Source organism: Dermacentor albipictus, chromosome 6 (assembly GCF_038994185.2).
Source record: "Dermacentor albipictus isolate Rhodes 1998 colony chromosome 6, USDA_Dalb.pri_finalv2, whole genome shotgun sequence".
NCBI lineage: Eukaryota > Metazoa > Arthropoda > Arachnida > Ixodida > Ixodidae > Dermacentor > Dermacentor albipictus.
Window position 1 is genome coordinate 7,111,730 of NC_091826.1, and position 12,884 is coordinate 7,124,613.

Here is a 12,884-nt window from a genome sequence, read left to right on the forward strand (position 1 = left end):
TCCGCCTCCACGGACACCACCACCGAGGCCCCCACTTCGGCTGCCCCCACCGACGACGGTGCTAGCTGCGCGTCGATGGGCGACACCGACGAGAGTGCCGGCAGCTTCTTCTTGCCGACCGCAAGTATGATTGGTGCCGACACCTCGTCCTCCCGTATGGACGCGACGACCTCGCCCGAGGCAAGTCCTGTCCGGCCGGATACCCCATCACTGTCGTCGCCGGCGGCCTCCGCGTCGCCCCCACTCACCAACATCGAGCCCACCGCTCTTGCGGCGGGGGAGGGCTCGCGCTCGGCGGCGGTGGCTGCTCCCGTCGACGACGACAGACCAGCTGACGGCCCCTCGCCCAACGAGAGCCGGCCGAGTGCGCCCACCCCTGCTCCAGCTGCCGGGGGATCAAGGGAGCGCAATCAGGAAAATCCTCCGCTGCTGCCTGCGGCCGCCGAGGATGCCCAAGCCTGCCAGCCGGCAGCGGCACAGCCAAAACAAGCCGCACGAAGGAGACGCCGTCGCCGACGGCTCGTCGACTTCGAGCCGCTCGCCCCACCCGTTGACGACGGCGTCGCCCGCGATACCGACGTCACGGTCCTCTACCGTCCCACCGGGCGCAAGGCGACTTTCCTCGCGCTCACACGGGACGGTATCGCTGCCCAGCTCTCCTCTGTGCCAGGCGTGAGACGCGTTCGCGTCAACTTCCGCCGGAATGTAGTGGCTGCAGACGTGATGCGCGGCGCCGACTTGGCGCCCCTCCTTGACGTGTGCGACCTCGGCGGCGTGACGGTGCGCCCCAAGGCTCTGCACAACAACTCCTGTGTGGGTGTCATCCACGGGGTCGACCCTTCTTTCGACGCCCGCACAGTGCGCGAGAACCTGGAAGCGCCCGTCGCGGTGCTGTCATGCTCGCGGAGTGGCGCGAGCGTCACCGTCACTTTCGTCGGGAGTGTCGTGCCTCCAAGCGTGCGGCTTTTCAGGCAGCTGCGCGCCGTTCGTGCCCGACTTCCTCGACCGCTACAGTGCGACCGCTGCGGCGTTTTCGGACACGCCGGCGCCACCTGTTTCCGCGACGCCCGCTGCCTCCGCTGCGGTGAGTCGCATCCTACAGGAGGCTGCCCCGCGGAGAAGGCACGCTGCGTGAATTGCGGTGGTCGACATCCCTCGACGGAGCCGAGCTGTCCAGAGTGGCAACGCGAAAGGAAGGCGGCCGTGTTGTTGTCTTCGTCCGAGCGGCCCCTCTCGAGGAAGAAGGCGCTTCAGCTGGCCGGCGCCACATCGCACGAGCCGCATCTAGCCACCCCTTCGAAGAATGCCCGCGTCCCGCAGGGCCGATCCTACAGTGACGCCCTGCGTGGCCGCAACACCCAGACGGCTGCTCCCGAGCCGACACGCGGCCCACACCAAGCAGCGACCCCAGGGACGCGATCATAGCCGCTCTCGCGGCTGCACTCCGTGCCGTACTAGACCAGTGCCCAGCCATCGACAGCAACATCCGACAGATGTGCGACGCGGCTATCGCGGCACAGGAAGCTTTGCTGCTTCACCACGACTATATAGGAGCGTCACCGCGCCTTACAAGCGAATGCAAACAACCTGCCCGCGCGCTGTCTGGGCAGTCGCCGCCGCGTCTATCTCACCCTTCTTTCTATTCCCTATCCCCCTTGTGCAGTGCGGTTGAGGTGTCCTCATCTGAGAGACAGTTACTGCACTGCACTTTAACCCAATTATTTCCTTCCCAAACAAGAACCTCTCTCTCTCTCTCGCGTCTTTTCCCTATCCCCTCTCCCTTCCCGTTGAATGGGAACTGTGAGCGAAGAGTGGCAAGGCTGTTATTCACTCGTTTAGCGACTGCGTCTGTTCTACCCTGTCTCTGCTTCATCTCCCCCCTGCTCTCTTGTTGAAAAACGTTGGAAGTGGGAACAAGAATAACAAAACAAATTGAAGAGAGGAGAAAACTGCATAAAGAGAGCACTCGACAGCCATTACAGTCAGTGTCATATTTGGCCGTATACAGTACAGTATGTTTCACAAACGCAAACAGCAGCTCTCCGTCCGCCTACGCACTATTGACTCCACAAGCTAGGCCACCGAGATGGTCTAGCTTGAAACAGATATATATATATATACATCATGACACACGCAGCGCTGTCCCGCGGTGCGCCGCAGCGTGCTCAATCGGTTCTAACCGGACGCATTGCAGAGCTACACCGCTCGATACAGGACGGAGCGCCTGTTGCTATCGCGGGCTTCACGGGCGTCTCGCACGAGAAAATTGACTTCACGGACCCCGGCTGGACAGTATGGGCGTTTGCACATTCTGCTTACAGCGGGTGAGCATTAAAACTTCTTTCTGGGCGAGTTGGTGCATACTTGACATAAAAATTTTTACAGCACAAACACATGCAACCACAAAGTATCGCTTGTGTCCCTTCCTTCATACTTTGTGGTTGCATGTGTGTGCGCTGAAACAATTTTTATGTCAAGCGGGTGAGCAATTCCGCAGACTCAGAGTGTCCCAACTATCATGCACCAAGATTCAAAAATATTGTAAGCACTAGTAATGTACTTTATCGCTTTAATATGTACGTAGCAACCATCATCATCATCTCTGATCTGCATTTTATCGCGCTTGAGCTAGCGCGTTTCCTTTTTGGAACAAAATGCGCTTGGCAGCTTGGTCGGTCTCGCTGTCATATAATGTGCAAATGCCACGTAGCTGTACAGAACCAAGATAATGTTGTTTGCCCTCGCTTGGAGATACTCACACTTTATTTTATTGCATTCCGTATAAATATATAAGTAGTCAATTAATTAATCAACTTCTCAAATATCATTAGATCAAAACTGTCAATAAGAAAATTGTAGAGCGACGTGAAAAATCCCCGACGCAGCTTTTTGTTGCTCGATACGCGCCACATAAAATTGTTTTTCCAATTTCTGCAGTCCCCCGCTACGGTGCGTCTAAGTGGTTTTGGCACGTAAAACCCCGCAATTTAATTTTTCATTTGAGCCTGAAAGAAGCCCCCGAACACGCCCAATGTGCCTCGAGCGGCCAGTCGCGCGGCAATTTTGCGCGCATTTGCGGGCTTCTTTCGCGCTCGGAAAATTTTTAGCACGTGTTGAGCAACAGAAAGCGGTATCGGGAGTTTTCCATGTCGCTCCACAATTTTCTCGTTGACACTTTTAATCTAATTATAATATCTGGGAAGTTGATTAATTAAGACTAATGTAATCACACGTAATGAAAAATTATAATTTGAGTATCTCCAAGCGACGGCAAACAACATTGCCCTGTTTCTGTCCAGCTATATATACGTGGCAATCGCATATTTTAAAATCTTGGATAGTTCTTGGAAAACCATGGATATATATATATACATATATATATATATATATATATATCCATGGTTTTCCAAGAACTATCCAAGATGTACAAAACAAGTTACAGAAGTCGCAACAAGTTACTGGAGAATTTCATTGGCGATTCGAAGAAAACGGTGTGAAAAACCGACTAAAATATTAGTGGGGTTTTTACACCGTTTTCTTCGAATCGCTAATGAAATCCTCCAGTATAACTTGTTGCGGCTCTTGTAACTTGTTGGTAATCGAGAATCTTGAATGTCACCGCGTTCGTGAGTACCTTTCGTACGACCAAATTCGGTATGTTCCGGGTCATCGATTCACAGGTCTCCGACTTCTTGGAAGCTATAGAAGTAACGGGAAAAACTAGCGCCGGCATATAACGCCAGTTAGCGTTGGTAATCAACGTTTACGACTACAGTGTGTCGAAATACTTCGCCCGCACGTCAGCAGCGGTGGTGCCGTTTGCAGCTGAGCGCGGCGCCGCGCGTTCGATTCCCGCGATGCAAACGGGCGGCATAACTGGCGGAACCGAAGCGGGCTCAGGAAAGCCCTTCACTGCGCCGTAACCCGTACGTCGCAATTGTTTGAGGCCAATTAACTAAGGGTACACTGCCAGTTTGAATTTCTATTCCGGACAAGTCGAAAAGGACTCCGACGCGTTGTTCCGTTTTCGCGCTTTGCTTGCACTTGCAACAGTAACTCGTAACGCCTGTCATCTTCTACTCGAAAACATATACGGTTAACCGTCTGCAGAGCGACTATACGGCAAACTTCCTCCTAATCTCGCGTAACAGGCTACGTTATTCCCTATTCGCATTGCAACTGACGCCGATGTACGGTTTTTCGAAGCAATATACCGGCTCTTCTGTCATGTTTCCGAACGGGACGCGCCGCCTCTTTATTTGCTCTTGTCTAGAACGTGATCGGCTTGGGTTCCCCGTGATGCCTATACATTTCTGGTCAACCCGTTAGCCGAAGCGTGTACTTGGCGAGGACCACTCACCGCTCGACGCCGCCCGAGGAGAAGAAGCCCGTGCTGTGTACCGCGGCGGGCAGAGCGTCTCCCGTGGTTACCGCGCTTCCGCTGCGCTTCCTCACTGCGAGCGCGGCCACCGGAGGGCCCGAAGCGACGCGACAGTTTGAACGCGCCAGAATCAATCCGGGGTCGACGACCCGAACAGCGCTTCGCCCTTTCTGCCGCGGCCCATGCGCGCACGACGTCGTCTGTTCGGATGTCGTGTACGCCTGCGTCGTCGTGTATGTATGTAGCGCACTTCTGCACGCTCAACAAATTTACGCGGTGATAACAACCGGGAAAATCGTTTCCTCTATACCGCACTTTGCGCAGATTATTCCATATTGTATATTATCTTGACACAATCAGAATGTGCCTCAAAATGTATGAAACACGTGTTCAGGACCACTGTTTTCATTAATCGCTGCCATTTCGAAATGCTAGCTTGTAGTATGCGTGTACAATTGTACACGTGCATCGCCTCCGATTTTGCGGCTGTGACATTTTATTCCTCGGATGCTATCTAATTTAATGGATGCGTCGGCGTTAGACCGATACGGACAAAGTACCTGGAGCACACTTAAAACTCGCCAGTGAATATTTCTCCGAAGTTTTCCAAGTGAATTTCGTAACAATGTGGGCGCAACGCTGTGCGCTCTTCCGCGCACTTTGGGGATACATACATTACGAAAGTGTCCCCGCAGATCCTTGGCAAATTTACGAATATTGAGCTCGCTTCGATTTTGCTATTGTAGCCCATGCACCAAGTTAAATGGTGGCTTGATGATATCTTATCAATCGCAGCAGCGGAAGACACAAAATGCATAGCACTCACTGATGTGTTACCTGTTTCTTTGTAAGTCCTCTGCCTGCATGAATTATAACTTAACTGTATACAGTCTTATGTGAAAGCCCTCCCTGAAATGACTGATTTAGTCTGTGTTACCGCATTTCTAGCTATAGTACTTTTCATATGAACCCAACAGATAACGAAGCCAGGGAAAGCATGGGGGGGAAAAATCATTGTTCTTCTTTATTTTTTTTTATGTTGAAGCATATGCAAATGTTAAAGGGAAACAAAAGTGGACTGTGGGTGTGGGTTCACTTCCCGTCCCCGTGCTTTATCCTTCCGCATTTTCGATCGCAGGTTCCGCCATTGTCAGTGTGCTTTCCTGCAAAGAAAGATCGCATCTCTCCCCAATAGAGCACACTTCGAAAATAGCCTGCAAGAAATGTTGGGCGATACAATAGAACTATTTTTTTTATGTCTTACGAAAGAGATAAGTAGCCCGCGATTACAAGGCCAGCCCAATTTGCCGCCGGTGTCCGTGCGTGTAAAGAAAAAAAAAAGGGGGAAGGGGAATGCACGCACTGAAATGCACAAAAACGGTGCTTTTTCATCGGTGACTTCTTTTAATCGGGCCCCGTCCCAGCGCGGTATCTATGACGCATTTCACGCCCTTTGCACGGTGCGCCCACTTGGAATGGCCGGCACATATATTCACACGCCGCTTATCATTATGGTGCGTGATTTTTTTTCACGATTGCACATTTCACGTGCGCACGCGTATACGTTACTCACGGGAAGTAAAAGCGACAGGCCCAGTCACAACAGGCACAGTCGCAGCTTACAAGCTGCGGAGGAGCCGCCTCCATATAGGAGACCATCGTAAACCGAGTGAACGCGGTAAATGCAAGTAGTAAGTGTATCGAAAGTCGTGTTTTTATTTGCATACATTTATTTAAACACACTCGGGCGTGTTTTATGGTCGGAAAAGCAGGTCGAGAAGGACGTGCAGTGGGTCGACAAGGGCGCTTTGTAAAAACAAAGTCGGCAAGCACGAACCGATGCGCGAAGAGCTGCATTCGACACAAATTCCAAGCCGAGGTCTTCGTGCATACATTGTACGAGCCAGGCGTTCTGGGTATCCCTCGTGTTGAGTTCACCCGTAAAAATTAGGGGCACATCGTGTTGAGGAACGAATGTACGAGGGTTGATCCAGGGTTCCCGAAGCCACGCGGGAAGGCGAAATCCGGCCACGCTTCGCTGCGCTGCTCGTGCTGGGCTCAGCAGCCGTCCGATGTACGGAGGTTCCCGTCGTTGATAGCGCCAAGTGCGAGGTTCGTTCCGTAATTCGCTTTTTGCACGCCAAAGGGACTCCACCCGTGGATATCCGTCGTGAATTGAGACAGGCGTATGGCGACAAGTGTATGTCCGTTCAACACGTCCGAAAGCGGTGCAGGGTGTTCAGTGCCGGTCGGAAGGAAGTCCACGATGAAGAACGGAGTGGAAGACCGTCAGTTTCGGAGGTGCTGATCGAGGTGGTCCAACGCGAAGTGCTTCAAAACAGGAGGATCACTGTCGTGAACTTGTTGCTAAAATTTCTGGGAGTTCTTACGGTACAGTGGAAAGAGCTTTGACTGAAAAATCGGGGTATCACAAGTGTTGTGCTCGATAGGTACAGCGGCTATTGACATCAGACCACAAGGAGAAACGCCTTGACTACATGTGCTCGCCAGTTTTTTCAAAAGTGTCAAAAAGATAAGGAAGGATTGTTGGACTCCGTTGTTACGGGAGATGAAACGTGGGTGTTTCATTTCACTCCCGAAACGAAACTAAAATCCAAAGAGTGGCGTCACCCAGTCACCAGTCGTAAAGAACGTCAAACAAACTTCTGCTGGCAAGGTCATGGCCAGTGTGTTTTTGGGATTATCATCATCAGCAGCAGCAGCCTAGTTACGCCCACTGCAGGGCAAAGGCCTCTCCCATACTTCTCCAACTACCCCGGTCATGTACTAATTGTGGCCATCTTGTCCCCGCAAACGTCTTAATGTCATCCGCCCACCTAACTTTCTGCCGCCCCCTGCTACGCTTCCCTTCCCTTGGAATCCAGTCCGTAACCCTTAATGACCATCGGTTATCTCCCCTCCTCATTACATGTCCGGCCCATGTCCATTTCTTTTTCTTTATTTCAACTAAGATGTCATTTACCCGCGTTTGTTGCCTCACCCAATCTGCTCTTTTCTTATCCCTTAACGTTACACCGATCATTCTTCTTTCCATAGCTCGTTGCGTCGTCCTCAATTTCAGCAGAACCCTTTTCGGAAGCCTCCAGGTTTCTGCCCCATATGTGAGTACTGGTAACACACAGCTGTTATACACTTTCCTTTTGAGGGATAGTGGCAACCTGCTGTTCATGATTCGAGAATGCCTGCCAAACGCACCCCAGCCCATTCTTATTCTTCTGGTTATTTCAGTCTCATGATCCGGATCCGTGGTCACCACCTGCCCTAAGTACATGTATTCCCTTACCACTTCCAGTGCCTCGCTACCTATCGTAAACTGCTGTTCTCTTCCGAGACTGTTAAACATTACTTTAGTTTTCTGCAGATTAATTTTCAGACCCACCCTTCTGCTTTGCCTCTCCAGGTCAGTGAGCATGCATTGCAATTGGTCTCCTGAGTTAATAAGCAAGGCAATATCATCGGCGAATCGCAAGTTGCTAAGGTATTCTCCAACTTTTATCCCCCATTCTTCCCACTCCAGGTCTCTGAATACGTCCTGCAAACATGCGGTGAATAGCATTGGAGAGATCGTATCTCCCTGTCTGACGCCTTTCTTTATTGGGATTTTGTTGCTTTCTTTGTGGAGGGCTACGGCTTGTGGAGGGCTATAGTGGCTGTCGAGCCGCTATAGATATCTTCCGGTATTTTTACATAAGGGTTGGTTATATTCTGCACATTCTTCTATCACCTGATTGATAGTGTGAATATGGTCTATTGTTGAGTAGCCTTTACGGAATCCTGCCTGGTCCTTTGGTTGACAGAAGTCTAAGGTGTTCCTGATTCTATTTGCGATTACCTTAGTAAATACTTTGTAGGCAACGGACAGTAAGCTGATCGGTCTATAATTTTTCAAGTCTTTGGCGTCCCCTTTCTTATGGATTAGGATTATGTTAGCGTTCTTCCAAGATTCCAGTACGCTCGAGGTTATGAGGCATTGCGTATACAGGGTGGCCAGTTTCTCTAGAACAATCTGACCACCATCCTTCAACAAATCTGCTGTTACCTGATCCTCCCCAGCTGCCTTCCCCCTTTGCAGAGCTCCCAAGGCTTTCTTTACTTCTTCCGGTGTTACTTGTGGGATTTCAAATTCCTCTGGACTATTCTCTCTTCCATTATCGTCGTGGGTGCCACTGGTACTGTGTAAATCTCTATAGAACTCCTCAGCCACTTGAACGATCTCATCCATATTAGTAAAGATATTGCCGGCTTTGTCTCTTAACGCATACATCTGATTCTTGCCTATTCCTAGTTTCTTCTTCACTGTTTTTAGGCTTCCTCCGTTCCTGAGAGCATGTTCAAGTCTATCCATATTATACTTCCTTATGTCCGCTGTCTTACGCTTATTAACTTAGAAAAGCGTGTCCACATCTTAGCGTGTCCACATCTTGTATGATGCCAGGGTTAGCACAGAGTATGAAGTCTATTTCATTTCTAGTCTCGCCGTTCGGGCTCCTCCACGTCCACTTTCGGCTATCCTGCTTGCAGAAGAAGGTATTCATTATCCTCATATTAGTAGAGTTTGCGGAACAGAATAATAACTCTCCCCTGCTATTCCTAGCGCCTATGCCATATTCCCCCACTGCCTTGTCTCCAGCCTGCTTCTTGCCTACCTTGGCATTAAAGTCGCCCATTAGTATAGTGTATTTAGTTTTCACTTTACCCATCGCCGATTCCACGTCTTCATAGAAGCTTTCGACTTCCTGGTCATCATGACTGGATGTAGGGGCGCAGACTTGTACAATCTTCATTTTGTACCTCTTATTAGGTTCACAAGACCTGCCACCCTCTCGTTAATGCTATAGAATTCCTGTATGTTCCCAGCTATATTCTTATTAATCAGGAATCTGACTCCTAGTTCTCTTCTCTTCGCAAAGCCCCTGTAGCACAGGACGTGCCCGCTTTTTAGCACTGTATATGCTTCTTTTGGCCTCCTAACTTCACTGAGCCCTATTATATCCCATTTACTGCCCTCTAATTCCTCCAATAGCACTGCTAGACTCGCCTCACTAGATAACGTTCTAGCGTTAAACGTTGCCAGGTTCAAATTCCAATGGCGGCCTGTCCGGAGCCAGTGACCCTCTGCTGCGTTGCAGGTCTGACCGCCGCCATGGTCAGTTGCTTCGCAGCTGCTGGGGGCTGAGGGCCGGGGTTTGATTGTTGTATTCATATAGGAGGTTGTGGCCAAGTACTGCACCAGGGTGGCCAATCCTGCTCTGGCGAGGGAGTGCGTTACCGGTTCTGGTCACCGGGATCAGGCCACACTCCACGCCTGTTTGTGCAATTTTATCAACACGCGGATTTTTTCTTCTTTTTCTTTTTTAATCCGGTGGAAAATGCCGGCACCAGGATTCGAACGACGGACCTTTTGCACGCGAGGCGGGTGTTCTACCTCTACGCCACCGCTGCACCTGTCTACTACTGGAAGCTTAACGCGACTAAAAAGGGCGTGTACCTGCTGCCGCGTATCGACGACTTGTTAGACAGGCTACGGCGTGCCCACTATTTTTCTTTTCTCAATTTAAAAAGTGGCTACTGGAAAATCGAGGTACACGAATGAGATTGCGAGAAAAAAGCCTTTGCGACTCCAGATGGTCTCTATGAATTTCGAGTCCTTGCTTTTGGCTTGTGTTCAGCCTCGGCTACTTTCCACTGAATGATAAGACTGTCCTCACTGGACTGGAGTGGCAGACTTGTCTTGTGTACCTTGATGATGTGGTCGTACTTTGAAACGTTCGAGCAGCATCTTGACCACCTGCGGAGTGTGCTAGAAGCCATACGATCGGTATAGACCTCACACTTAAGCCAGAAAAGTGCCACTTCGGTTACAAAGAGCACAAGTTCCTCGGGCCTGTAGTAAGTGCCAAAGGGGACCAACCCAATCCCGACAAACTTGCCGCTGTGGCCGCATTTACAGCTCCTGCCGATAAGAAGGCTGTCTGGCGCTTCCTGGGTTTGTGCGCCTACTATCGCTGGTTTATTAAGAGCTTCTCAAAGATAGCGGAGCCTCCGATGACACGCCACTTGTCTGGCATAATGAGCAATAGGCAGCTTTTGCCGAATTATGACAGTGCCTACAGTCTGCACCCGTTCTTGCACATTTTGACAATGATGCTGATACAGAGGTGCATACCGACGCCAGTAGCATTGGACTTGGCACAGTGCTCGTCCAGCATCAAGATGGAGTGGAAAGAGTTACAGCCTATGCCAGCCGCTCATTGTCCTGTGCCAAGGTGAATGATTAAACTACAGAGAAATAGTGCCTCGCAGTTGTGTGGGCGATTATCACGCTTCGCCCCTACTTCTATGGTCGTCCTTTCAAAGTAGTGACGGACCACCATGCTCTCTGTTGCTTGGCAAGCATGCGCAATCCTTCAGGATGACTGGCACGGTGGAGCTTGCGGCTACAGGAATTTGACATCACCATCGTTTATAAGTCTGGCCGTAGGCACGAAGACGCTGTTGGAGTCTCGCGCACCCGTTGATCTTGTCATTCAGGAAACGGAGGACGATGACGGCTTCCTGGACACCATTAGTTTGTCGGACTTCATCAGACGGCACAGTGACGACACTGATTCGACCGTTCATCGATCATTTAGAGGGCTGTGGCACAGCCATACCACATCATACCATGCTCGTTGACATCCTTTTGTCTACAAGGCAACGTGCTGTACAAGAAAAATGCCCATTCAAACAGCCGTGCTTACCTTCTGGTGGTCCCAAGAGACATGCAAGGAGACGTCCTCTTCGCTTGCCATGATGAACCCACATCTGGCCATTTAGGCTTCTCGCTAACACTCGCTAGAGTAAGCAAGATGTACTATTGGCCTGGACTTTCGGCAAACGCCAAACAGTACGTTAAAGGCTGTCGTGAATGCCAGCGCTGAAAGACACCTCCCGTTAAGCCGGCTGGCTTCCTTCAGCCAATCAAAGCACCTCCCATGCATTTCAACCAAGTTGACATGGACATTCTCGGACCGTTTCCTCTTTCTGTTGACGGCAACAAATGTGTCATCACCGTGACCGATTATTTACCATGTTATGCCGAGACGCAGGCGATCCCACGAGCCACAGCTTCAGAGATAGCGCAATTCATCATGCGCCACATCGTACTGCATCACGGTGCTCCTTCCACTGTTATAACAGACAGGGGGACAGCATTCACTACCCTGCTTATGAAGTTTTCGAATTAAGCAACACCAGGCATCAAACGACAACTGCGTATCATTCACAGACCAATGGACTTACTAAGCGACTGAATAAGACGATCACAGACATGATCTCCATGTACATCAACGTCCAACACAAAACATGGGATTGGATCTTGCCTTGCGTGACCTTCGCGTATGACACCACCGTGCAAAAGACGATGAGATTCACACCATTTTGCTTTTTCTACGGTCTCAGTGTCCAGACAGTGCTGGATGCTATGCTGCCGTGTCAAGACAGCGACCACTTGACAGCTGACGCTGATGAATTTGCTGAGCGTGCCGAGGAAGCTCGGCAGCTCAAATGGCTGTACATCGGCCAGCGGCAGCAGATGGACGCACGACGCTACAACATCTGCCACAGGGACGTGTCCTACAACACCGGAGACCAAGTTTGGGTGTGGACCCCTGTTTGTCGCCGTGGCCTCTGTGAAAAGTTACTGAGCCGGTGTTTTGGTCCGTATAAAGTACCACACTGCGTCAGTGACGTTAACTACGAAGTGGTCCCAGACACAAAGACAACTGAGCTCGGACATAGTTCATTTTGTGCGTATGAAGCCGTACACTGCACATTCATAATTTTTTTTTCTCACATTCACCCTTCTTTGTTTTTGCTTTTCGTTTCCTGTGCCAGCAGCATGTTTGTTCTTTTTTCATACTTTCGCTTTGTCTGCATTATTTTTTAGTTTGTTTTGTTGCTTATGCCTATTTTGCAGCATCAAGATGATGCTTTTGTTTGAAAGGGGGTATGTACATGCCATGCATCCCACATGTAGGTAGTGGGTTGAGGGCAAGTGGGTCGAGTCCAAAAGAACAAAGAGGACCGCGCTTCTTTTCCCTGCTCTAGAGCCAACCTCGACGAATGTGTTTTCCAGAAGCCAGCTGCTCTGCAATTTATTAAACCCCCAAGAACACTTCTGAAGGCTTGTGACAATATTCTCAAAGTTGTAGAAACTGTACCATAAGCTGCCAACATGTAAAAGGTTGGCAGCTTATGGCAAACACATAAGACAGCAGGTACTTTAATTTGATAATGAATGTGCTGCATGTGACATCAACACTATTGACACATCATGACACAGGAACATATCTAGACTTGTCGCAATAAAGCTAGGCATGAGGACATTTCTCACTAAGAATAAACAAGTGTGCCATGTGTGTTTTTTCTTGCTATGGTCAAGTGGCAGCCACATAAATGTAGCTATTTATTGGAATGCGACATAGACAGCATGAAAATGATA

The 12,884-nt window shown here is 50.0% G+C and overlaps 1 protein-coding gene across 1 annotated transcript in view; it reads right to left on the reverse strand.

Annotated features, from left to right (window-relative positions):
• The window catches only part of LOC135901407 (choline transporter-like protein 1), a 96,439-nt gene extending 91,980 nt beyond the window's left edge, over positions 1-4,459 (reverse strand). Inside the window, exon 1 of the mRNA XM_070539841.1 lies at positions 4,361-4,459. The gene's annotated coding sequence lies outside the window, so the exon portion shown is untranslated. The remainder of the gene's footprint in view (positions 1-4,360) is intronic.
• Between the last annotated feature and the right edge of the window lie 8,425 nt (positions 4,460-12,884).